General features: G+C 46.0%; 1 protein-coding gene across 1 annotated transcript in view; it reads right to left on the bottom strand.

Moving 5' to 3' along the window:
* The window catches only part of LOC144785703 (NXPE family member 4-like), a 162,520-nt gene that overhangs the window by 125,259 nt on the left and 10,417 nt on the right, over positions 1 to 26,844 (bottom strand). Inside the window, exon 4 of the mRNA XM_078664489.1 lies at positions 16,222 to 16,319. The gene's annotated coding sequence lies outside the window, so the exon portion shown is untranslated. The remainder of the gene's footprint in view (positions 1 to 16,221; positions 16,320 to 26,844) is intronic.

Genomic DNA, 26,844 nt, shown 5'->3' with positions numbered 1-26,844 from the left:
AGGTCACCACAAAGTGACCCCTCTGGGAATAGATATAACCTTAGAAATAGGGATAATATAAAAAAGCCTGATAGATATCAAGACATTGATACACGTCCCTCTCAATCTTTTCAGACTTCCTTGCAGAAATCGGAAAGAAGAGGACGATCAGAACAAAGAGAAGAGCACGCCAAGTCCAAAGACAAGGAACCTGCTCAGCTAAAAAAGAAATTACAATTTCCAAAAAAGAAGGTAGCCAGTATCAAGGTAGTTAACAATGCCGAGAATACTGAGGACACAACTGAAAAACGGGGAATGGGCTCAGACAATGCTAGACAGCGCAGTAGAAGTGAGCATAGCTCGCAAAGTCCTTATGAATCATCTGGAGACAGTGGACACGAATGAATATCTTCAAGTGGAAACTGCGGACACCAGAGTTAGCAAACCTCATAAAATATACGAAATAACATTGCGTATAGAGGGGGATAAGACTAGAAAAATTAGGGGACTATTTTGGGATAATCTCTCCAAGGGCTATGATATCCTTCTAGCTGAAAAAGACTGGCCACCAGAGTTTGTCAGGGAGTGCCCTCATGGCGAAGAAGTAATTATGCCTGCCTTCTCAAATCATATCCCAATTCATAAAAAATACACACTTGCCAGAAAGTGGGCAGTGGCTCTAGCTCCTGCTTTATATAAAAATCACGTGGGATGGGATGAGGACTCTCCTCCTCACAAAATCCAGTTAAAATCACAACCTACTGCACAAAGACAGTACCCAATTAAGCAAGAAGCTAAAAATCAGGTAAATGAAATACTAGATCAGCTAGAATACCAGGGGTGATTGAAACTTGCACCTCACAAATGAACAACCCTTTGTTTCCGGTCTCCAAACCAGACAATTCATATCGTCTAGTTTTGGATTACCGACACCTTAACACATGTTGCAAAACTTTTGCAGTGCAAAACTCACACAGTGCTGCACTAATGAATAACATAGTGCGCAAAAAATACAAAACAACCTTGGACATCTCTAATGGATTCTTTTGTCAAAACATAGCACCAGAGAGCAGATATTTAACTGCGTTCTCAATAAATGGCACTCAAAAACAATACTGTTGGTTAGCCCAGGGGTACAAGAACAGCCCGGGGGTATTCTCAGCGAGAGTAACAGAATTACTACAATTATATGATGATGAAGCATTATCTTATGTCGATGACATTTACTTAACAGATGATGACTTGGAGACTCACTTGAAGAGAGTGAACACCATAATACTTGGGTTCGCAGCAGAGGGTTACAAATTCAACTTTAAAAAATCCAGAATTGCCCATCTGACAGTCCTGTTCTTAGGATATGAATTATCAAGTGAAGGCAAAAGCCTGGCTGACAATTTTCTAGAAAAATGTGCCGTACTCCAAGCACCTAGAACACTAAAAAACCTACAGTCAATTCTAGGCTTCCTAAATTTCGGAAGAACATACATTGCAAATTACGCAGAAAGGGTGAAACCCCTTTATGATCTAATAAAACCAGATTTTAAAAGAACCGATTGGACTCAAATACACACAGAAATTCTGAGATCCTTACAAACAGACATGCTAATTAAAACAGAATTAGAAACACGTGATAACACACGCAATCTTGTGATTCGAGTCATCCCAGGGAGATGCGGATTCACATACCTGACCTCTAATGAGGGAGAAAAGGTACCAATTGCATTCAAATCACACTTGTACACAGAAGCTGAAAAGAAGTTCAGCAGTACAGAAAGAATTGTTCATGCAGTTCAAACCGCAATAGCTAGAGAAAAAGATCAAGCTGACGGTAGACATATCACAGTCAGAACAGCAGAATCAGCCTTTGAGGCACTAACAACACCGTGTAATTTACCAACAACAACATTGAATCCAAAGTGGATACAATGGGTGAATTCAATCACAACGGACAAAGTATACTATTACCTTGATCCAGAACTAGAAGAGTTGAAAAATCTAGAATATGAAAGAATATTCCCTCTGCCAATCGACATTCTGCCTTTACGACATTACGCCTGTGTAATTTATACAGACGGACATGCTCAACCTCCCGTTTGGGGAGAACAAGCATACAACCCCACATGTGGGATTACAAAAGAAGTGTGGCGCGGAGGTAAACTAAAACCTCTATTAACAAAAACACACTCAGTAGAAACTAATTCAGAACAACAAACTGAGATAGTAGCTTTGAAAATGGCGCTAGATAATGCGGATCGCGAATTCCCGACACTTATAGTGTCAGATTCATATTACTGCGTCAAATCATATAACAAGGATTTGCAAACATGGATTCAAAACGGTTACAAAGATGACACAGCTGCACCAATAAAGCAGAAACTGCTCTGGGAACAAATAGCTCTTTTACAAAAAGAACTACCAAAGACTCACGTGACACACTCACTGAGTCATCAGCGTGATGGCGTTCACGTTGCAGGGAATTCATTGGCTGAAACAGCCACAGCAGCAGCCACTAAATCGGCTCCCGTAGTTCGAAAAAAGCGTACATTAAAATACATTGACGGTGAAACAGTGCTGGCAGTGAAAACGTCATCAAAAGGCGACTGCTCAGCGTTACCGATCAATTATCCACTCAACTATACATGCATAATCGATGCAAACTCCGTCCCTTTTGCTCGAATCCCTGGAGTGGGGGATAGGGTGATTCCAAACATGGACAGGAGAAACTTGTTAATCGCAGACGCACATATGGGTGAGGGTCTCAGACACCTCAAACTAAAAGATTCTCTGAAAGAATTACAATCACGGTACTGGTGGCCAGGCATGAGTCTGCGTCACACCATGTTTGTAAAAAACTGCCCAAACTGCAACAGAGATCGCAGTGGGGAGAGAAACAGTTTAGTACCTCATCGTTTTACTCCGGAAAAAATCAAGAGTAAAAAGGAAGGGTTGCGATTAACATATACAGGCTAGTTTCCACTTATAATGTAGATCACCAGCACTCGGCTGACGTCTGGACTGTTATACAAAGATTTGCGAGTCTAAATGGCATATACGCTAAGAGCATGCTACGTTTGACCATTGTCTTCACTCTAGCCCAACAGCCTGAGGGGAAACATGACCAAATGAGCATAGTCCAGCGGGAATCTTCTCACTTCCTTCCTGAGGGTACGGGATGGTGTAAAGAAAAAACCAAGGCATAAAGCAATCTATAGCGGAAAGGGTATTAGGTTCGGGAGCTGGGTGGGTCAAACATCTAATAAGTGTCCAACGTAGTCTAAATAACTTGCCAAGAAATTCTCTGAAGGGATTCAGTGCGTACGAATTATTATTTGGAACTAGGATGATGATCTCTGACATTGATAGTCAGACTTCAGTGGTGAAAGAAAAAAGCTTTGATATCAAAGACCGTTTGGCTATTTTGCAGGACTTAAACAAAACAAGAAAAGACCTGAGCAACATAAAGTTGAAACAACAGCCAACAACCACTGAAGAACCACCACCTGTCCCAGCAAGACCTGTCTGGATTCCAAAAGTCGGGGATCTAGTCAGAGAAAAGATCGCGGTAAAGAAGGAATTTGGGCCTTCTTACAGAAAAGCAGTTCCTGTCTTGTCTGTCAACGGGACAAGATCAGTTGTACTACCGCCACTTGCTGGAAAAAAGGAGAACCGAGTTGTATCAATCGACCTGGTAAAACCACAACATGTGGCCGATAACAAACAGTAGGCCAAGTGGACTCCCAATAAGTAGCAGAACACCTAGGTTTGCTACAAGTACAGAGGTCCTAACGAAGAGGCTCATCACATTCGAAACGCCTACAGAAGAACAACAAGGACTATGCAACAATGCAATAGAACTCAGACCTCTGAAAACCCAAATAAAAACATTTAGCAGTGACACACCAATCTATAATGAAGTACCAAGTGAAAATGCAAGAAACGGAAATCCTGAACCAATTGGAACAATTGACAGAACTGCATCCGGCTACTTCATAAACTTCGATGATTCTTCTGAAGGCTTCAGTGAATCAAAGACACAGCCATCATCAAAAACCTTTAAAGATAAAGCTAAAGAACTTTTGAAACAACTGAAAGAAACATATCTGATTTCTCCATGGATTGAATTTTGGGTGGGTTTTGGTGCATTTATCCTCATACTTTGGCTCATCATGATACTAACATTGGGACGCTTCATTGAGGGAAAATATGCTAAAATGGACACAGCAAGTCAGAAAATCAACTTGATCCTCAAACCACACACATCTTCACACGTCGAGAAAAGAGAACTTTCTTCAGCCAACTTCACAGCCAATCCGATACCTGGTGGGGTAGCCTGGGACAACACTGACTATGAAATTTATGGTCCGGTCGAAATCCTGAAATATCCACACCAAATCAAGATCTCATTGAGTGACTTTGCAAAACCAAACTCATTTGCTGATGATTGGGACTTCGAAAGCATTAATAAGATGATGTCTGACTTAGTAATGTCTGCTAAATTTACCAAACATGATTATTTGCAGGGTTCGACAAATTATGATAGTATGTATTGCTACAACCACTATGGTAACCATTTTCTACATAAATCTGCACAACCTAGAAATGTTTTAAGTTATAATCAATGGGAACATTGTGCTACTCCTCCAAAAGGAAGCTCAAGGACCTTCTATGACAAATATTCATACTTTTCAGGTTTTAACACAAGTAATGCTGAAGCATTCTATTTTAAATTGTCAAACAAGACAGGAACCAAGACCATGATAAACAACACAAAATTGATTTATTCAGACTCATTTTTTGAAAAAATGAATACCTTTGGTTTTGATTATTGGGACACAAATGTTGAATTGAAAAGTGTTTGGGGTACAAAAGATTGGCAAGTACAGGGTATAGAAGCTTTGTTTAGAGCCTGCATGATCCCAGAACAAATGATATTTTTAAATGACACTGTTCAACAAACCACCTGTCTTGGCCTAGCCAAAATCAAAGATTTAATTAAACCGTCTATTCCAAAACCAACAATGTTTAGCAACACTTCTACAGATGAAGAGATAGACGTAAACCATATATTAAACCAAAACAGAACACATCCTGATTGGAAACAGTGGTTGATCTGGCCCACAGATACTAATAACTGTCAAGACAGATTCCTGAATAAAACACAGGGGTTCAAAATGACCAGGCCAGACCCTAGATATCCCCAAAGACATCACCCAGGGATAATAACCACCTACAGTGTGGGCAAAGTATGCCTTCAATGGCTGCAAACTTCCACACTGGCAGAAATTAAGCAACACCTAACTTTACTTACTGATGGTGCTGACTTGCGTGATTTCATAATGGGACCACGCAAACAGCGTCAAAAACGTTTCATAGCAGCCTCTGTATATGCAGCATACAATGAGGCCTGGAAGGTTACTCAAATTGAAACAGCTGAGAGAATACGGGAAATTGGCCGTATTAATTTGGAAAAATCACTTTCTGTAGTGGACAATGGGTTAATGACTCTGTCCTCCAGAATTTTTTCTTTGGACAGCATTGTGTCTTCAGCAATCGACATATTATCGCAGGACTTACTGTTATTACAACACGGTCAGTCACAATTGCGTTCTATTGTACAGCTTGGCTGGACGTTACAAAACCTGCGTTCAGGCTATGTGCCTTGGCGTTTAATCAACACAACGTCACTATTCCAAATCTTTAACCTTACTGATAGACAAATCAGTATGGGGCAAAGGGGTGCTGATTATACAATCTTGAGCATTGAAAAACTAGAAAGATTACCAATGACAATGTCAGAACGACCTGTCAGCGAATGGATAATACATGGGATAATTAATATTCCAATTTCAACCTTCAGGTTTCAATACTGCCAAAAATATATACAGGCTGGCATGTACGAGAAATTGGGAAAGGGGTACATTAAAACAACATGGAACCTGCCCTATTCACATGCATGTGTCAGTAATAAAGGACAGAAAGTGTTTTAGTGGCAACAATTGTGCGATGTCACTAAGTGGCACACTTCTGTGTAACGGAATTAGTTTGCATGGAGCCTGTGAAGGGAATTCATACAACCTTTCATGTCACCAGCAAGGCGCACCTGCAACAGAAATAGAACCATTCTTTCAAAGACTCTATAATGGGAGTTACATTCTAATTGCAGACCGCAGATGTTGTAGTCTTATGCCCGGGACTCCTTATCTAGTAACTACGACTGCGAAGGTCAAGTGCTGTGGACGCTCATTGTTCCCCAGCTCCTTTCCAGACAGGGAGGCAAGGGCATGGCCCAACTTGAAAATTACTTCTATTCGAATAGATACTTTAAGCAGAATGAAAACAGTGCTTCTTCAGACGCCTACAAGGCTCACGTCATCAAAAGAAACATATGATCTACAAGTCGCAAGGACGACTGCAGAGATACATTCATTGTTATCAACTAATTCCCCCATACATTTCGCGGAAATTCTAAATGAAATCTTAAATATTTCTGATACCAATGGGATCTCAAAGGTATTTAAGACAGTATTTTCGATGGCATTAACACCATTCAAAGCCATACTGGGTATTTTTCCAGATTTCGTCCATTCAATTTTTGGCGGACTTCCCCTGATCTTGGGACTAATTGCAGGAATACTATTCTTGGTCCTTATTTTTCGTTATGGCAACCCATGTCACAGATCAAACTCTCGCGACAATGGAAGATACGATCCTAGCCATTGGATACCGGGACCGGATATCAAAAATCCTGGGACTCTCCCGGCTTAGAGACCTAAATATGACTTGGTTTCTATCATTTCGACCAATGTGGCAAAGATGTGTTTTACCTGTATTAAGGTGTCTGCTATGCGGAGAAGAATGCGTGTTAGACACCTGTCTGACGCTACAATCGGATGCGCCAATGGATGCAGAAACATTGTTGAGTCCAATAAAGGCTCATGCTTTGTGCTGCCCTCAACGGCTACCAATCCTGATGACGGCATTCGTGGAAGCTTCACCACTACGATTGATGGGTAGTGAAGTTCAAGATGAAAGCAGCATCGACCAGGTACGACCTTCTGTCAGCAATGCGAATCAGAATGTCAATGGAGACAATCATGCGCATGAATGCATGATTACACCTATTTCCGAGTTAGTGGAACTTTCCCAGGAAGCTGTTGACAGCTTTTTCGAAAGCCTAAATGATATGATGTTCTCACCAGAGCAGAAATAGACACTTTTGAGCAAGCTCGCACACGGCGTTCCCTGAATTCGGCCTTCAACTTTAAAAATAAAGTCACATGAACAATTTTCCCTCCAGTTCACGGACAGCAAGTTTTTCAACAGCCCCAAAATATTTTTGCATATTTTCCGGGACACTATCTTCTGCTTAAAGTAAGAACTATTCTTAGAGAACTAAGGTTTCTAAATTTTAGATAGTTTATAGACATTAGCTGCCCGCTGGTATGTTCACATATATATATTTTATTATGTGATGGAATGGTCTCGAACTTTTTTTCTGTATTAAGAGCCATTTCATGTGTAAATTCTCATATACCAAATAGAAATAATATATACAAATGCGTGATTACTTTAGCATTATTCTACAGCTTGAGTGCATACAATTCATATGACTGCAATTTTTCCGTATATTTGAAAATTTCAAAATGCATTTATGTATTTTGGGGTGGTAAGGTATACACTATACTCTATAGTATGTTGTACTATGTTATACTATGCATAGATTAGTAAATATGACCATAGTTAGCGTGGAGTGGGTGTGATGTATTCCTATAGGTTCTGAATCGATCCCCCTATTCCTGACCCTATTCTGGTTAAGTAAACCAACAAGTTAACTAGCAGTCAGCCCATGAGGTAGAAAAAACCCCCATGATGCAGATACCGTTATCTGACGCAGTCACACTACGGCACAGGAACGTGTTATCTGATTAGGTCATAACCATTGCGATCTAATTAGACAAGCGATATTCCTCCAGCCCCTGATAAGGCATACGGAGTTCTCATAACAAATCAAACCTATGACAACCTGGGCAAAACCCTGCGGCCATTGTTTTGATTTCACCGAGAACTTCAGTAAAAGAATGTGCTAACGAGCAAGTCGTATGACATCCTTATTGACGTATCTATGTCCATCCTTACGTCAATCTCGGCACCTTAAAGGTATAAATATTACCGATATTGCCCTATGCAAACACACGCGTGGTGACGAGACGGAGCAGCCATACTTGCCGAAGCGAAGAGCAGAGCAGACCCCGCTGGCGCAGCCCCGCCTTCCTGACGCGCTGAGACGCGCTGCTTTCTCCTGCCGAGAATTCCAGCCCCGGCGTTTCTGGGCAGCCCTCGCAGGCAGCCTGGAATATCGAGACCAGAGAGAGAGATACCATCCCTCATTCATCCTAACTTCCAGGTACAGAACTGAATAACCCCTCACAGAGAATTCTTTAGTTATTCACTTGGCAAAAACAAACTTAACTTAAACTGTAACTTTCTATTCCCGCCCACGTATTAGGCTTAGGTCAGGTACACGGGGTAGGCGTATTTAGAAACACCAGTTGAGTACGTTTAGTCAAATGTATATGTGTATGTAATATATTTTATTCATTTTAAAACATCATATGGCTTAGAAACCATGTCAATGTTTTTACAGTATTATTTTATACTATTGCTTTTAATGTATGCACTTTACTTAACTATAAGTATTGCAATAATATCGATCCATTTCTCTTGTACGAGAAAAGAGACTGATCAATAAATAACACCTTTTTATTGAACACGCCAGTCTCTTCCTTTTCTCTACATTCTGATGAGACTAAGAATGCACGTACTGACTGAGTAAAATAAATTGCCTTTTGTTCACACGACTCTCGAGATTGACTCTTGATTAGGGGAGAGCAAAGTTGTCATGTTCTATGGTTGTCAGAAACTAAATCCCTTCTTGTCTAATCAGGGAAGTTAAGTCCTTCCTGAACATTCGAGAAAGTTTCTAGTGAACTCTGAGCTAAGCTGGCAAACCCAAAACTTTAAGTCTAGTATCGACAGTAGTAGACCTAGTTAACGTCTGGTCTAGGCCTTTACTATTGTAGGTATTATTCCAATGCGCAGAGCCTATTGGGATGATAGGAACTACACTACAACACAGCATGCAGGCCTGACACAGCAGGCCTGACACAGCAGGCCTGACACAGCATGCAGGCCTGACACAGCATGCAGGCTTGACACAGCATGCAAGCCTGACACGGCATGCAGGCCCGACACGGCATGCAGGCCCGACACGGCATGCAGGCCTGACACGGCATGCAGGCCTGACACGGCATGCAGGCCTGACACAGCATGCAGGCTTGACACAGCATGCAGGCCTGACACGGCATGCAGGCCCGACACGGCATGCAGGCCCGACACGGCATGCAGGCCCGACACGGCATGCAGGCCTGACACGGCATGCAGGCCTGACACAGCATGCAGGCTTGACACAGCATGCAGGCCTGACACGGCATGCAGGCCCGACACGGCATGCAGGCCCGACACGGCATGCAGGCCCGACACGGCATGCAGGCCCGACACGGCATGCAGGCCTGACACGGCATGCAGGCCTGACACAGCATGCAGGCTTGACACAGCATGCAGGCCTGACACGGCATGCAGGCCCGACACGGCATGCAGGCCCGACACGGCATGCAGGCCTGACACAGCATGCAGGCCTGACACGGCATGCAGGCCTGACACAGCATGCCTGACACAGCATGCAGGCCTGACACAGCAGGCCTGACACGGCATGCAGGTCTGACACAGCAAGCATTGCATTTACAACTTAAACGACTGGACGGTCCTGACTAGACTCACCTGCTGACAGGGGGCCGGGGGAGGGGGGGGGCTAGAAATAATTAAATGTTGTGCCTCTCTCTTTTTCGGTCGTTGACTCGTGACTCGGCTCTGCCTCTGAGATCACGAGACCTCGCACGCGCACTTTGCGCGAGCCGGGCACCAATGCGCATGATCTTAAAAAAACAGACCCCACCCTATGGGGTGAACTACACCTCAGCTTGCCGGCCGCGGTCCAACGCGGGGGCCGGGCAGAGGAGACACCTGCGGGTTGCCCGTGCCATGGATCTGTCTGAGCTGCAGCGGGTGCATTTATTAAACAAATGATACATGGAGTACTGCCAGCATAATGCACAGCAGCACATAATATTAATTATGCAGCAGATTTAGCTGCTACTGAACTGACTCGGGTTGCGGAACGTCAACCAGGGCCAGGGTCCCATTCCATACCGGCCCCCTGGCACAAAACCGGCCCCCACCGCATCCAGCCTACCGGGGGATTGCCCGGTGCCCGGACTTACCAGTCCGGCCCTGGGGACAGCTGGCTGTGACCCTTCCGCCTGCTCGCCGCCTCCAGTACTGCCCCAAACCTGCTCCACACTGTGTTGCTGGAGGTGCTGGGATAGTCCCGTTGGGATCTTTTCAAAAACTTTTGGGCTGTGAGCACTGTTTTCATTTTCAAGAAGCTCTCCAGTGAGTATTGGATTTGACTTTTCAAGCTGCTGTGCTCTATGCACAGCAGCGCGTGTTTGTGCGTGAGCCTGTTGCTGCACGCACCTTGAAGTGAGCCTGCACCTCTGAGCTCGAGTGAGATGTACGTGAGGAGTGAGATGAACGTGAGGAGTGAGATGTACATGAAGAGTGAGATGAACGTGAGGAGTGAGATGACAATGAAGAGTGAGATGACCATGAAGAGTGAGATGAACGTGAGGAGTGAGATGAACGTGAGGAGTGAGATGAACGTGAGGAGTGAGATGAACGTGAGGAGTGAGATGAACGTGAGGAGTGAAATGTACATGAAGAGTGAGATGAACGTGAGGAGTGAGATGACCATGAAGAGTGAGATGAACGTGAGGAGTGAGATGACCATGAAGAATGAGATGAACGTGAGGAGTGAGATGAACGTGAGGAGTGAGATGTACATGAAGAGTGAGATGAACGTGAGGAGTGAGATGAACATGAGGAGTGAGATGTACATGAAGAGTGAGATGAATGTGAGGAGTGAGATGTACATGAGGAGTGAGATGTACGTTAGGAGTGAGATGTACGTGAGGAGTGAGATGAACGTGAGGAGTGAGATGAACGTGAGGAGTGAGATGTACGTGAGGAGTGAGATGTACGTGAGGAGTGAGATGTACGTGAGGAGTGAGATGAACGTGAGGAGTGAGATGTACGTGAGGAGTGAGATGTACGTGAGGAGTGAGATGTACATGAGGAGTGAGGTGTACGTGAGGAGTGAGGTGTACGTGAGGAGTGAGATGAGCGTGAGGAGTGAGATGAACGTGAGGAGTGAGATGTACGTGAGGAGTGAGATAAACATGAGGAGTGAGATAAACATGAGGAGTGAGATAAACATGAGGAGTGAGATGTACGTGAGGAGTGAGATGTACGTGAGGAGTGAGATGAACGTGAGGAGTGAGATGTACGTGAGGAGTGAGATGTACGTGAGGAGTGAGATAAACATGAGGAGTGAGATGTACGTGAGGAGTGAGATGTACGTGAGGAGTGAGATGAACGTGAGGAGTGAGATGCACGAGAGGAGTGATATGTTGAGGGAGGGAGATCGCATCCACCTCCGCCTCCTGCAGAAATCCAGCTGTCAAGGTGCTCTGGGGGCCACACTGTGCTCGTGTCGATGGCGAGCAAGAACTCCCACTCGTGGTTTGCGCCACACCCAACGAGTGAGGCACACCACTCTCCATGACGCGCACACAACTTCAAGTGACGGCCATGTCTGTGTACAGTGGTTGTGGAGCGGAGCCGACAAACACCTTCTGAAGTTTGTGTATAGGTTGGAAGTGCGCAGTGACGGTAGACAATTGAACCTTCACACGCTGATGCGCACAGCTGGTTTAGACAATTGAACCTTCACACGCTGATGCGCACAGCTGGTTTAGACAATTGAACCTTCACACGCTGATGCGCACAGCTGGTTTAGACAATTGAACCTTCACACGCTGATGCGCACAGCTGGTTTAGACAACTGAACCTTCACACGCTGATGCGCACAGCTGGTTTAGACAACTGAACCTTCACACGCTGATGCGCACAGCTGGTTTAGACAACTGAACCTTCACACTCTGATGCACACAGCTGGTTTAGACAACTGAACCTTCACACTCTGATGCACACAGCTGGTTTAGACAATTCAACCTTCACACTGTGATGCTCACAGCTGGTTTAGACAATTCAACCTTCACACTGTGATGCTCACAGCTGGTTTAGACAACTGAACCTTTACACGCTGATGCACACAGCTGGTTTAGACAATTGAACCTTCACACGCTGATGCGCACAGCTGGTTTAGACAACTGAACCTTCACACGCTGATGCGCACAGCTGGTTTAGACAACTGAACCTTCACACGCTGATGCGCACAGCTGGTTTAGACAACTGAACCTTCACACTCTGATGCACACAGCTGGTTTAGACAACTGAACCTTCACACTCTGATGCACACAGCTGGTTTAGACAATTCAACCTTCACACTGTGATGCTCACAGCTGGTTTAGACAATTCAACCTTCACACTGTGATGCTCACAGCTGGTTTAGACAACTGAACCTTTACACGCTGATGCACACAGCTGGTTTAGACAATTGAACCTTCACACTGTGATGCTCACAGCTGGTTTAGACAATTCAACCTTCACACTGTGATGCTCACAGCTGGTTTAGACAACTGAACCTTTACACGCTGATGCACACAGCTGGTTTAGACAATTCAACCTTCACACTGTGATGCTCACAGCTGGTTTAGACAACTGAACCTTCACACTCTGATGCACACAGCTGGTTTAGACAATTCAACCTTCACACGTTGATGCGCACAGCTGGTTTAGACAACTGAACCTTTACACGCTGATGCACACAGCTGGTTTAGACAATTGAACCTTCACACGCTGATGCGCGCAGCTGGTTTAGACAATTGAACCTTCACACGCTGATGCGCACAGCTGGTTTAGACAACTGAACCTTCACACGCTGATGCGCACAGCTGGTTTAGACAATTGAACCTTCACACGCTGATGCACACAGCTGGTTTAGACAATTGAACCTTCACAGGCTGATGCGTACAGCTGGTTTAGACAATTGAACCTTCACACGCTGATGCACACAGCTGGTTTAGACAACTGAACCATCACACGCTGATGCGCGCAGCTGGTTTAGACAATTGAACCTTCACACACTGATGCACACAGCTGGTTTAGACAACTGAACCATCACACGCTGATGCGCGCAGCTGGTTTAGACAATTGAACCTTCACACGCTGATGTGCGCAGCTGGTTTAGACAATTGAACCTTCAAACGCTGATGCGCACAGCTTGTTTAGACAACTGAACCTTCACACTCTGATGCGCACAGCTGGTTTAGACAACTGAACCTTCACACTCTGATGCGCACAGCTGGTTTAGACACTGAACCTTCACACTCTGATGCGCACAGCTGGTTTAGACACTGAACCTTCACACGCTGATGCGCACAGCTGGTTTAGACAACTGAACCTTCACACGCTGATGCGCACAGCTGGTTTAGACAACTGAACCTTCACACTCTGATGCGCACAGCTGGTTTAGACACTGAACCTTCACACTCTGATGCGCACAGCTGGTTTAGACACAACCTTCACACGCTGATGCGCACAGCTGGTTTAGACAACTGAACCTTCACACGCTGATGTGCACAGCTGGTTTAGACAACTGAACCTTCACACGCTGATGCGCGCAGTATAGTGAAATATATGAAAATATTTAGAGCGGTGGATATGTTAGCTAGTGCCGCCCACTTGCCATGCCGTTGCCACAAAGAGGTGCGGGGCCGAGTGCTCCTTTTGCTGAAAAGGGCACTTCATGGGCAAAATCGTTTTGCATTGGAAAGTACGGGCCTCATTTATGGGGTTTTGGCGAAGGGCGTAGGGCAGCACCGCAAGTCACCTTTCTGTGCTGCCCTACATCGAAGTGAAAGGGCAGGAATGCATCGTATTCATCTAATACTGTCCATTGCTTTCCTTTCCCCCAGCGCGGGTGCCATCTCGGCAGCCTAGCGCCAACGCCGGCCCCCTCGCACTAGGGGTGGGCGGAATTTGCGTAATCGCATTACGCAAATCTCCGCGAAACTGTAAAAAATCTCCGCGAATATGCAAAATTGCTTGTTCGCAATGCTTTTCTACTGTCTGCAATCGCTATGTGCGTGCTCGGGGGAAAAGAGCTTACGAACACGCATTTGAGACGCGTACAAGCAAACAATTTCACGAAGTTGCGGAACGCATAATTTTGGGCAATTTTGCGTTCTCCGCGGAACGCGAAATTACCCAAATTCCGCGAACGGAACGGAATTTACTACACAGTCCTACCTCGCACCATGGTACAAGGGTGCCTGTGTTGTAGGCAGGTTTGTTTTTGTGTGGGAAGGGGCACCTTACTGCTCCAAACATTCCTGGGAGGCTTTTTTCTCTTTCTATGTGTGCTGTAAAATGCAGCACACACGGAAAGAGGGAAAACAAGGAGCAATAAAGCTCTTTCTCCTTGTTACGCCTCCCCTCGAGAGGCATAATGTTTTGGCGCATCCCCGGGATTACTTGGTTTTGCAAATCTGGTGTAAAATCCAAGGGTGTTGAGTGGGAGCACCCACCACACGCCCGTGGAATGCCTCCCTGGCGCAGAGCAAGGCTACACAATGGTTTACACTGCCGTGCCTTACTCAATATCTGTGAGGTCATTCAAAGCCACGCTAAGTGGCGTTGCGTGACCTCATAGATATGATTTTGTGATTTGCGCCGCTGGAGCATCATAAAAAGTGATGCTACGGCTGTACAGGGGCTTAAATATGCCCCAAAATATCCTTTCAAGTCTCTGCCTCACTTTGCGCCGCTTCGTGTGATTTTGCTGCAGTGTAAATTCTCGATAAATCCGCGCCACGCGTTCTTAACTCAATCTAAGGCTAGTTTGATTGGGAAAGATTTCTTAAAAGATAAAAGAGAGCAGACTCTAGAGACTAAGGGGCTTGTGTATGAGAGCCCTGCATCACTTTTGCACGACGTAAAGTGGTCCCTGCATGACGCAGGCGCTCAGTTTGACGTATGAAGCCGCGTCTTGCCACCTTGTGTTGCTCTGAGTGGCCTCATAAGTCACGGGTAAGGCCGCAGAGTGCAAATCGCTGCGTGCGCTCACGCTGTGCCTGAGGGGCTTCCATGAGCGTGGCAGTGGGGTTTCCTCACGACACCCATGGAATTTGGTGCTGCCCCAGATCTGGGGAAACACCAAATTCAAACGCCTCCCGAGGTGAGGCGTAACGAGGTGAGGCGTAATGTACGCTGCATTCTGCAGCACATATGGAAAGAGGAACACACTTCTTAGGATTGTTGTGGTGCAGGACACTGCCCCGTCCTGCACAAAAACAATCCTGCCAGCAACACAGGCACCCTTGTACCATGCTGCAAGGGTGCCTACATTGGCACTAGGCTGACGAAATGGAGCCAGAGCAGGGAGAAAGGACAAGACTGCACCCTATTGCTCAAATACTCTACCTTCCTGCCCTTTCACTTTGCCGTAGTGCAAAATCCCATAAATGAGGCCCTAAAAGACTTTGGAACTTGTCCCCATAATGAGCAGGCTGTGGGAAGTTAAAATTGAGCATAAAACTGCTTAGACGTTTAAAACAACAAAAGTAAAAACAGCAGATTTAGAAAAGTCATAAACACGCCTGGTGTGATACCCCTTCCTGCACAAAACCAATCCTGCTTGCAACAAAAGCGCCCGTGCACATTGTTGCAAGGGTGCCGGTGCTGTCGCTAGGCTGCTGAAACGGCACCAGTGCAAGGCAAAGGACGATGCCCTGTATTGCCTTAAATACGGCGCGTTCCTGCCTTTTCCCTGCCATGCAGTGCAGCGCCGCAAGGTGACTTGCTGCGCCGGACTGTGCGGCATGACCACAGTGCTTACATATGCCTTTGGGCACTACATTTACACCACCTCCACCTGATTGTGCCCGCCAGGCACCGTCTCAACAGATCAGGATGTTTTATATAACTTACCCCACTCGGGCAACGCAGGCCCCACCCCTGAGGAGGCGGGGCAGGAAAGGTCAAAGGAGGAAGTAGGAGGTCCAGGTAAGTTTACTCCCTCCCACCGCACATCACCGCTCTGCACAAACATACCTCTGCCCGGCAGCCACCCCAGCAGTAAGTATCTGAGCCGCAGCCACTTACCTTCAGAAGTCCCCGCTGAACACCGAAGGTGAGAGTAAAAATGACAACTGCGAAGAGCAGGCACCTCTTTAACTTTGTGATCATTGCCATCGTGTTGTCTGTGGGCGACAAAACAGAAGGGAACAAAGTAATAAAAGCCGGAAGGTGAGGTCTGTAATAACCTTTCTAATTGGACTCTAATCGCAGGCCCGGTGCTTTTAGTTTCTTACAGCGGCGGCTCCTCCAATATGGCGGGGGAGTGCCGCCCACCCAAAAACAGCAGGAAAGGAAAAGTAAAACGATAATAAACACTCATTAGGTCTCCACTATTCTATCACGTAAATAGACGAGAGCATTGAGGGCAAACCAAGCTCTGAAACCAGCGGATTTCGGACAGTTTGTGTGGCTTACTGAAGCGGAAAGCACGCCACATGAAAGCCACCAGCCTCCCTCCCACAGGCATCCCCCAGCATGCGCTCGGCCTGAGGCTGTTTCACTTTCACAGCCGCGAGGCCGTGCTTCAAAGGGATCCGCTCCCCCGCCCCCTGCTTCACACTTTTCACGGCCGCCAGGCCATGTCTCGCATTTCTCCTTCCCCTCCCCCCTCCCCACAGCAATGCCAAGAGCTTGTTATTTTGGCTTGTGTGGGCTCTCCTTCGTCTTCTGGTGTTCCCCGGAGCATGGCCTCATTAATTGTCATTCCTGCTTCTGTGTTATTACCCTGATTGAAATGTATATTAGATGATGACAACGTATATGATCAGCTCTAGAATTCAGATTGTGCTTCCTGAATGTTTCATTGTGATAAATATATACCTGTCAACTGGAGGGAAAACACGCCATTTTAAAGGCTGTCAACTCTGTGACTTCCGGTTGCAGAGCCATCAAGACTTGTTCAGGAGTTTGTCCCCATGCTGCTACTACTGTTAACACAGGCTCTCCTAATCCCCCCCTATCCATGCCCTAATCCAGAGTTAGACTGGTTCTGGACACCAAGCATGTGGGATTTGCAATTCAGTGGATTATTCTAGGCACTCAAACTTGTCTACAAAGACAGGCCATCTGCTGGTTGTCCTGCAAGCTCTGAAATTAATGTTCTTTCATTTTTCTGACTTCAAGTTAGGAAGATTATTAATGTATCAGTTTTATTTCAGATTTTGAATAAAGTGCGACCATTGATACAAATACATAAATGGCTTTAAATAGGCGAAGGTAGTCTTGCGGAGTTCTCGATTAGTAGCCCACACATATTTCATGGAGTTTCTCAATTTCCGTACTGCTACACACTCACAACACAGTTGCCTTTCAAAAGGGCAAGTAGGGGCAAGTAACTGGCAAGCCTTTGGAATGCAACTTTATATACCCTGCTTACCAGTTTCTCATGCATTCTTTGAACCCATGTATCAGGAGTATCTCGCAGCCATTGTGCCTACGAGCATCTACCCTGCCTACTTTTAATCAGGTACAATCGACACAAATTAGTTGTGTTCAAAATATTAGTGAAAGTTCTGATGGGTGAGTGAGTGAGTCGATAGACATGCATGTTCTGATGGGTGAGTGAGTGAGTCGATAGACATGCATGTTCTGATGGGTGAGTGAGTCGATAGACGTGCATGTTCTGATGGGTGAGTGAGTCGATAGACGTGCATGTTCTGATGGGTGAGTGAGTGAGTCGATAGACGTGCATGTTCTGATGGCTGAGTGAGTGAGTCGATAGACGTGCATGTTCTGATGGGTGAGTGAGTGAGTCGATAGGCGTGCATGTTCTGATGGGTGAGTGAGTGAGTCGATAGACGTGCATGTTCTGATGGGTGAGTGAGTGAGTCGATAGGCGTGCATGTTCTGATGGGTGAGTGAGTGAGTCGATAGACGTGCATGTTCTGATGGGTGAGTGAGTGAGTCGATAGACGTGCATGTTCTGATGGCTGAGTGAGTGAGTCGATAGACGTGCATGTTCTGATGGGTGAGTGAGTGAGTCGATAGACGTGCATGTTCTGATGGGTGAGTGAGTGAGTCGATAGACGTGCATGTTCTGATGGCTGAGTGAGTGAGTCGATAGACGTGCATGTTGACAGACACTGAAACCGAGAAATAAACAGTAGGACATATGGCGAGATGGACTGACAGGCTGCTGAGAAGATGGCAACATACTGCAGAAAAAGAATTTTAAAATGTATACACAAAACTGACAACACTTTACTATCTCCCTGAAGCTCCCCGAGATGCTTTACCAGCCCATGCAGTGCGATATTTAAACAGTGTGTAACAGACTGCCATTAATTTGTAGCGCCAAGAGGCCTGCATTGCAAGCGCTGCACCTGCATGCACTGGGCCACACACACAGGCAGCTTTGATGAAGTAATTGTAGTTTCTGCGTTAATAATTGCTCTCCTGCCAAGGCTGCCCGGGGGGCCACGAAGGGGACCCTCCAACAGGGCGGCCGCCTTAGTGCCACAGGAAGGCACAGGAGGCAGCAGACTAGGCTCCCAGGTCTAGGGACCCGGGGGTCAGCGGGCTGCGTCACTTCTGGTCATGGGAGGGGGAGGACAGGGGTACATATGCCTTCCCCTGCCCACTGTGCAGCCTCTTGACCGCTGCCTGTCTCGCTACAGGGTCGACCGCTGCCCGTCTCGCTGTTTCCCGCCCTACCGCTTACCCTGCGGACGGCCAAAGGGTGGTGGGAGGGGGGAAGAATCTAACGTAATATTTAGTGTTGCAGGAGGAGTTACAGGGCGATCCAGGGTCTGCATGGTACAGATGGGTACGATATGCAGCGGCACAAGGGTGCGAAGCCAAGGATACCCAGGGATGTCTTAGTGTGTCCCCTGGAAGAACGACGGCGCCCCATTAGTCCTACGGGCGGTTGTGTGCCTGAGCAACTGGGGGCTGCCTGGAACCCTCCGCCCCCTTCAGGGGGTGCGAGAAAGGGCGTGGACTGGCGGTCCACTGATGGGAGGGGTGGCCCCTCCCAAAATTAGTACTCACCGACTGGCGACGGCCATGGTGTAAGTTGGCTCATCAGGCGGGCGGGCAGCAGAGGGGCTGACCTGCCCTTGGATCGCCCGTAAGATAACTCACCATGCTGGCAAATTTTGTTATGTAAAATAAACCTGCAGCAATATTCTCCAGTAACAAAGTGTCTTGTGGTTTATTTATGTATGTTGCATTATTACAACTGATGAGTGTGGCCGATATTGGCACTATGCTTCACGTATGTCAATAAAGTGAGTCATCTAACAGCTCGCGCGAGCCGCGCTTCTGATACACATTCAACGGCGGTGATTGGCTGATGAATCACTCGGGCCAAGGGAAGGCGCTGTGTATTAATGGGCCCACATGTTGGAAAGCTTTGCATCAGTAATGCTCTCTGAAACCGGTGGGAAAGGGGTCCTGTGTGTGTAAATTGTGCTCAGGATGACGCAAGAGGTGGTGGACACTCCCCCTTCTCCTCTCATCACCCCTAGTTGTTCCCTAAAACACACAATGGCCTTTCTAAACATAGAACACACCAGGTCTCTCCTACTGTAGTCAAGTCAAAAAGCACTTTATTCGATTAAATAAAAATCATAAAAGTATACTACACAAATACATAAAAACATCATACAGAGCTGTTAATTACTGTACATTTAAAATTCATTAGCAATACATAAGGATTGAGCTAGCACACAGAATTTACACAATTATCAGTAATATTTCATATTTCATTATAAAATATAGGTAGAATGAACCAGAACCTGGAAATTAGATCGTACTATCAGGTAAAGGGCAAACATTTACCCCAGCTATACTCGTCTGGAGTCTCTTCCGTCTAGCACGGATTGATGCAATAAAAAAATTGGCTACACAGAACATCACCCGATGATTTTCCATTAATTGAAGAAACAACAATGCAGGTTTCAACTGTAAAAACCCCATTTCCCTTAGGAGGGCTTAATATATTTTGCCCTACCTTCCGAGAAGAAAAGACAAAAAAATACAAAATGTATCAAATCCTGATCGGAGAAATTATCACATTCGCATGGTACATTATCCATTGGGGTACACCACTTCTCATAAATACCCAGCAGAAAATGTGCCTGATTAAATCTGAATTTGGTTAGCAACCAGCGGTGATATGGACGATTAACAAAAGTCAGATATGGTTGCACTGACATTGAAGTAATCAGCATAAAATGTGACCTTACTGTAGGTTTAGAGATTTAAATCGACTCTCTTTCCATTTCTCGGATCTTAATAAAATTAAGTTTTACCCAGTTGATATCTTCTTTATTCAAATTTTCCAGGTTTAAATATAGTTCTGGTCGACCCAGAAGTACTGCGGTTGTTTTAATATAGGCCAACCATTTAATATCAGCCACTCTGTCCCGCCCCAAACAATCAATAATAATCTTATGGTTCAATGTAAGTTTGGGGTTAAGCCAAGTTCTAATCCATAGTAAAAGCGGCGCCATGCTTAACATGTCCGCAATATATCCCATTCCCAACTCTGAATGGACCGCAAAAGAGGATGTGGATTGGGGGAGGCCCAGGAGGGATCGCAAAAATTTATTTTCCTCTTTCTGTATCAAAGATAGATCTTTATAGCCCCAAATTGCTGCCCCATACCTGGCTATGGCTATTGTTTTGGCTCTATAAATCGCCAAAATTGCCTCAGGAGGTTTCCCACCCAATCTTTTCGCAAAGCCTAGTATTGCAGCCGATGACCTTTTCACTGCCACTCTTTTATTAGTAACTTGGGGGGCCCAGCTACCCAGATCATCAAACACTACACCAAGATATGTGAAAATTTTTACTTTTGATATTACTGAGCCTTTACAAGAGAGGGTCTTGTTGTTATTCCTGCCTTTCCCAACGAACATCACATGCGATTTCTCTACATTTATTACAAGGTCCAAATTTCGCATAAAATTCCCAAAGGAGTTTAAAAGACGTTGTAAACCTATGGGTGTCCTCGACAGCAGCACTGTATCGTCAGCATATAATAAAACTGGCAATGGGGTACCCCCCATGCACGGGACATCTACAGATGCTGCAGTCAGATTTGCACCCAATGAATTAATATACATAGAAAATTACATTGGGGCCAAAATACAACCCTGGCGTACTCCCCTCCCAGACTTAAAATCAGCCGTACACTTCCCCTCTTGTGTCATGCGTATGGCCGCTGTCAGGTCTCTATGCAATTCAGCCAGGAAGTACACCAATGCCTGATCTAACCCCATATCCAGTAGCATGGTCCACAGCTTTGACCTATTAACTAGGTCAAAAGCTGTGGACAAGTCCATAAACGCCAAATAGATTGACCCCCTTGAGGCCACAGTATATTTACTGACTATTAGATGTAAGTTGAGGCACTGATCCTCAGTGCCTCTACCAGGTCTGAAACCATACTGTGCGTCACACAAGATGTCGTTATTAGTTGCCCATATTGAGATTTTAGCTAATATAACCTTCCCTAGTATTTTAAAGGACGAATCCAACAAAGATATCGGCCTATAACATCTTGCGTCCCCCCTCTGGCCCTTCTTAAAAATTGGGACTATAATAGACCGTGACCAGGTTTTAGGCAATCTGCTTTTATCAATGCTGGCTATATTAAAGATATTTGTGAGGACGATTGACCATGTGGAAGAGTTGGATTTATACATGTCTGCTGGTACCCCGTCAGGGCCCGGGGCCTTATGAGCAGTTGTGTCCTCTATAGCCTTTTGGACTTCTTTAATAGTGAATCTCAAAGGTAACCCTAATTGTTCACTTACTATTGGTACAAATGGGTCTATCGGGAGGCTGCTACCATATATCTTTTCAAAGTGGTTCAGCCATTCCTTTTCACGTATATTCAGTTCCAGCGGGGAATTTTCTTTATCACTGAACAAAGGTGTATTTACAATTTCCCAAAATTTGGAGCTATCCCTCAATGTGGCCCTATCATAAAGTGAGTCCCAAGCGTTTTCCTTGATCTCCCTCTTACGGGATTCTACTATGGTTTTATAGTTTTTCCGTAGTCTGGCCACTACTTGTTTGTCCCGGGGTGACTTTTTTAATTCTGCCAATAAATCTCTATGGGCCTTAGAGCACTTTGCATCGAACCACCCATGCAGTTTTTGCTCCTTGGGTTTCGTCTTAGATGTTAAATTCAAAGCTACTTGCTGGCAGATAATTTCAAAGGAAGTAATAATGTCGCCTCCAAACCTAAGAGGGTCCATACAGGTGTTGGTTTCATCGCCCACCTTCTCAGTAAGTTTAGAAAAAAATTCCTCTGGAATTATGTTACTCCACTTGATCCGTCTCCCCTGGTCTTGGGCAACTAACTCCATACAGGGAACAATCTTTGTGTTTGCAGAAAGTATTGCTAGATTTTTGTTACATAATTCCATAACCGCTGGGTTATGGTCACTAAAAGTTGTTTGCACAGCATTATAAACAATTACATTTTGTAGCAAGCCTGGTGACACAAATATAAAGTCTATAATAGAATTTGAATCCCTTGCACTATATGTGGCTACCCGGTCATTGGTGTCGATAAACTCTGGCTCAGATAAATCGACATCTGACAGTAATTCTTCTAGGGCAGCCCCCTTTATAGAGTGTTCAAAGTGTGAGTGGGGAAGACAATCCATATCTGAGTACACCCTATATTGACAATTTTGCTGGCACAAATGTACGATTTGCGCGACTCCCCTGTGTTTAACAGAGATTAGAAACATGAGCCCACCTCGATCTCTCCCTGAACTGGAGCCCTGGGCAGCTTTAAAATAGGTAGAATACCCGTCCAGCCAGAAGTTACATTCCCTATCCCAGGTCTCCTGGAGCGCCACCACCTCATAGCCCTTTAATTGTTCCAACCATATTACATCGTCTCTCTTTGAGCGGAGACCTGCAATATTCCAGCTCGCGATTTTAACAGTCTCCCCACTTTCCCTAACAATGGTGGTAATACAATGAGTCTGGTCTGTATCATCAACATTACCAGGTAGTCAATCATTTTCATCTAAATGAGACAAGGCAGTGAATCTATTTGTTAGTTCTAAGGTAGCCCTATTTGTAGGTCTAATGGGGTCAATATGACTAGGGGTAAGGTTTGGTGTTTGCAATGCCCAGGATGACAGCCCAGTACCCCCTCTGATGGCACCTTGCTGCTTTTCCTTGCCCAGGGGTAGTTTGGGGATAGTTGGCCGTGGGTAAAAATAACCAAGTGGTACAGCTCGAATCCTTCCAACCTTTATATCCGTTGCATCCCAAAATAAACGGGCAGCCTCATGGGGTCTGTTAAAATTAACTATAATGCAATCACCGGGAAGGTTTTTTGCCGTATACCCCAACCAGTCAACTCGTCTCCCCATAGTAATGTGAGTGGATATATCCCTTGGCCCTGAACAATTTTCATCACACCACGCTTTTATATTTGCTAATAGGGTACACTGGGACTCCACCTCCCCTGGGTTCAAGTGCGGAATATTTACTAAGACAGCAACAAAGGGGGTTGCCTCTGGTGGTAAATTAGTACGGGGCTTCCCCCGCGGCCTCCTTTCTCCCTGTAACTGTTCGCTTTTATGTGCGGTGGTTTTCCCAGCTACAATGTTGACCTTATCCCCAACTTGGGTCAATGTCAAAGGGTCAGTGTGCCCGGCCAAATTGATGGTGGTTTTTGGTTATACTGGCACAGGGGGGATTGGAGGGAGAATTGGGACAAGTGAAGTAACAATCCCTATCCCCTCCATTGGTGTTTCATGTTGGACAATGGGAGCAGGTATAGCCGGAAAAGCCAAGGTTGAACATTCAGGTATTTTAGGGCATAACAACATATTTAGCCTATCACATTTCCCCACTATTTCCGAGACACAATCTTTCAAAGTCTCAACAATATCATTAGCAATCTGTACAAGGGTGCTTTCGATTTTATCTGTGAACACTTTCTCCACCATGTCCCTAATGCCTTTTTCAAGTCTCCTAGACGCGTAACGTGATGTAGCAACCAGCTGCGTGAAATTCCTTTTTGATCTCTTTAGTCGCCTTTTGGTGCGCTTAATAACTGGGGTTACAATGTCTTGTACGTGACTTTGGTAATCAACTGTGCCCAACAAATTTGGTTCTTCAGGAACCATTGCAGTACATTGGGGTTGCAATATCAGATCCTTAGCGGTAATAATCTGAACAGAGGGCTCTAAAGGTATAGCTTGTCTCCCAGACAGTGGGGGCACCGGGTTATCCAATAGAGGTGTGTCTAACCCCAGTTCACATTCTGTTGCTGCAATCTCCTGGTTCAGTCTCCCCACAGCAGAAGTTAGATAGGACATAATGCTAGCTATAGTCGGAGCTTTTCGGGGAACCTTGGATTTACCTGCCCCACCGGTAATTGATGTTTGGAGTTTGCGCTTACCCATGTTGGAGTTGAAGGATTTAGGGGGGTGACCGTCCCGTCCCTCTTCGTCCCTAGACGGCCACAGACGGCCCGCCCTCTGCCCGGGCTCTGCCCGGCGTCGCCCGCGCTTGTCCCGCGAGGCGGGAGGGACTTCCGGTCTTTATGCGCCTCCGTGCGTTGTGTTGGGCGTGTCACCGCCGAGGATGCTGGGGGCTGTAGTTCCCTTGCCGCGTGGTGGTCGAGCGGCTGGCGTGCAGCCCAGGAACCAGCCCAGCGTCTCCCCAAGTGAGCAGGCAAGTGTGAATGCCCCAAATCGCATTTGAGACCCCCGCTCGCCTGCAGGGACCTCTGGTCTTTATGCGCCTCCGTGCGTTGTGTTGGGCGTGTCACCGTCTACTGTAAAAGACGTAAGCAGGCAAGTTACCCGCGTCGTTCTGGTCAGTAAGACTGTGGGGGTGTGAGATTGAAGATATGCCAGCGTGATTGTTGGAAAACCTGTTAAAATACAAAGGGCCCGATGTAGGTAATCCCAGATTACCGATTCTTCAATACCGAATCATACCGATTCGGTATTTAAGAACTGGCAATTGGGATGTAGCTAATTTTACCGAATTAATTATCGAATCGGTATGATTCAGTAATTAATGAATCGGTATTTACCGATTTGGTAATTGCCATTGATTCCTATGGGCCTTGAGGCCCAAAGGAATCAATGTCAATTACAGAATCGGTAAATACCGATTCGGTAAAATTACCGAATTTGCAAGGGGGACAGGGTGTCACTCGGACACCCTGTTGCACCCCAGATTCTGGCTTGTGTGCCAGGGCATGTCTGTGTGCCACATGGAACAGGTGTGCATGCACACAGGAATTCGTAATTTACCACCCAATAGTTTTGGGTGGTAAATAACGAATTCTAAAGGCCCTGTAGCACTGTTTAAAGTGCTACCTACATAAGAAATTACAGATTCGGTAATTTTACCGATCTGTAATTTTACCGAATCTGTATGTTTTTCCTACCCCTACATACCAATGTCCAAATACCGGTCGGAAACGGCCGAAAATCGGTATTTTCGTCCGTTTCCGATCAGTATTTGGACACCTACATCTGGCCCAAAATTCGGAGGGGGGAGGCTGACGTAGGTGCAGTGAAAAGAAAGGGACAGTGGATTGTTAGTGGCACTTCAAACTTAATATTTTGTAAAATAACCGTTATAAGTCTTCAAAACAGACACAAAAGTGAGTTTATATGTGTATGTAGAAATACGAAAAATCCGAAGTGAGATCTGACTGACAGCGCCCCATACCCGACTTTAAGCACCTGCACCGAACAAGTTATAGAGGATACATTTCTTAAGGGGGTGTAACCCCCCAAACACCCTCCTGAAGCTGCGCCCTGCGTGCCGGCGGAATGAAATAGCAATCCCTCGGCAGAATCGTGAGAAGTTGTACGCAAGATGAGTGAGCTTCACGCGGGGAAGCAGACTCGTCCACGAAGCCCAGCAGAATCTTAATGTTTCTGCGATGAATCGACAGCAGAGAGTGGAAGGGATGGAAACTGCTGCCATGCGGTGCCAACACTGCCACCATCTGCCACCACTGCCACCATCTGCAGACCCTCCCTGCCGAAGCGATGGGGAGACTGCCAAGGACACGCGGCTCTGCACTGCTCTCAAAAAGATCTGACCTCCGTGACCTTCTTACCACTCTCACCTCCTGTAAGATCCCACCGCCTAAGGAAAGTCCACGCGTGACGCGCTGCTCCACACCAGGGTTTTTTCTTTGAATTCTGGTACTTCGAGACCTGTTTTATAATAGAACACATAAAACTACAAGTCCCAGAATTCAAAGAGTGGAGCGGCACATCAGTTACGGGGCTGCAAACCCTGGCAGGGCTGTCAGACAGCCCACACTGTTCTGGAGCTTTCGATCCACTACTGAAAGGAGGCGGTGGGGGGGAGCAGCAGACAACTGGTTGATCGTGAGCATAAATGAGACTAGTCAAGGGCAGCAGCGACCCTGCTCTGAACCTCTGGCACCTCTGACCCTGCTCTGAACCTCTGACCCTGCTTTGAACTTCTGACCCTGCTCACCTCTGGCACCTCTGACCCTGCTCTGAACCTCTGACCCTGCTTTGAACTTCTGACCCTGCTCACCTCTGGCACCTCTGACCCTGCTCTTAACCTCTGACCCTGCTCACCTCTGGCACCTCTGACCCTGCTCTTAACCTCTGACCCTGCTCTGAACCTCTGGCACCTCTGACCCTGCTCTTAACCTCTGAC

Source organism: Lissotriton helveticus, chromosome 10, assembly GCF_964261635.1.
Source record: "Lissotriton helveticus chromosome 10, aLisHel1.1, whole genome shotgun sequence".
Classification (NCBI taxonomy): domain Eukaryota; kingdom Metazoa; phylum Chordata; class Amphibia; order Caudata; family Salamandridae; genus Lissotriton; species Lissotriton helveticus.
The sequence above is the reverse complement of the archived record's forward strand: the minus strand, read 5'-3'. Positions and strand labels throughout refer to the sequence as shown.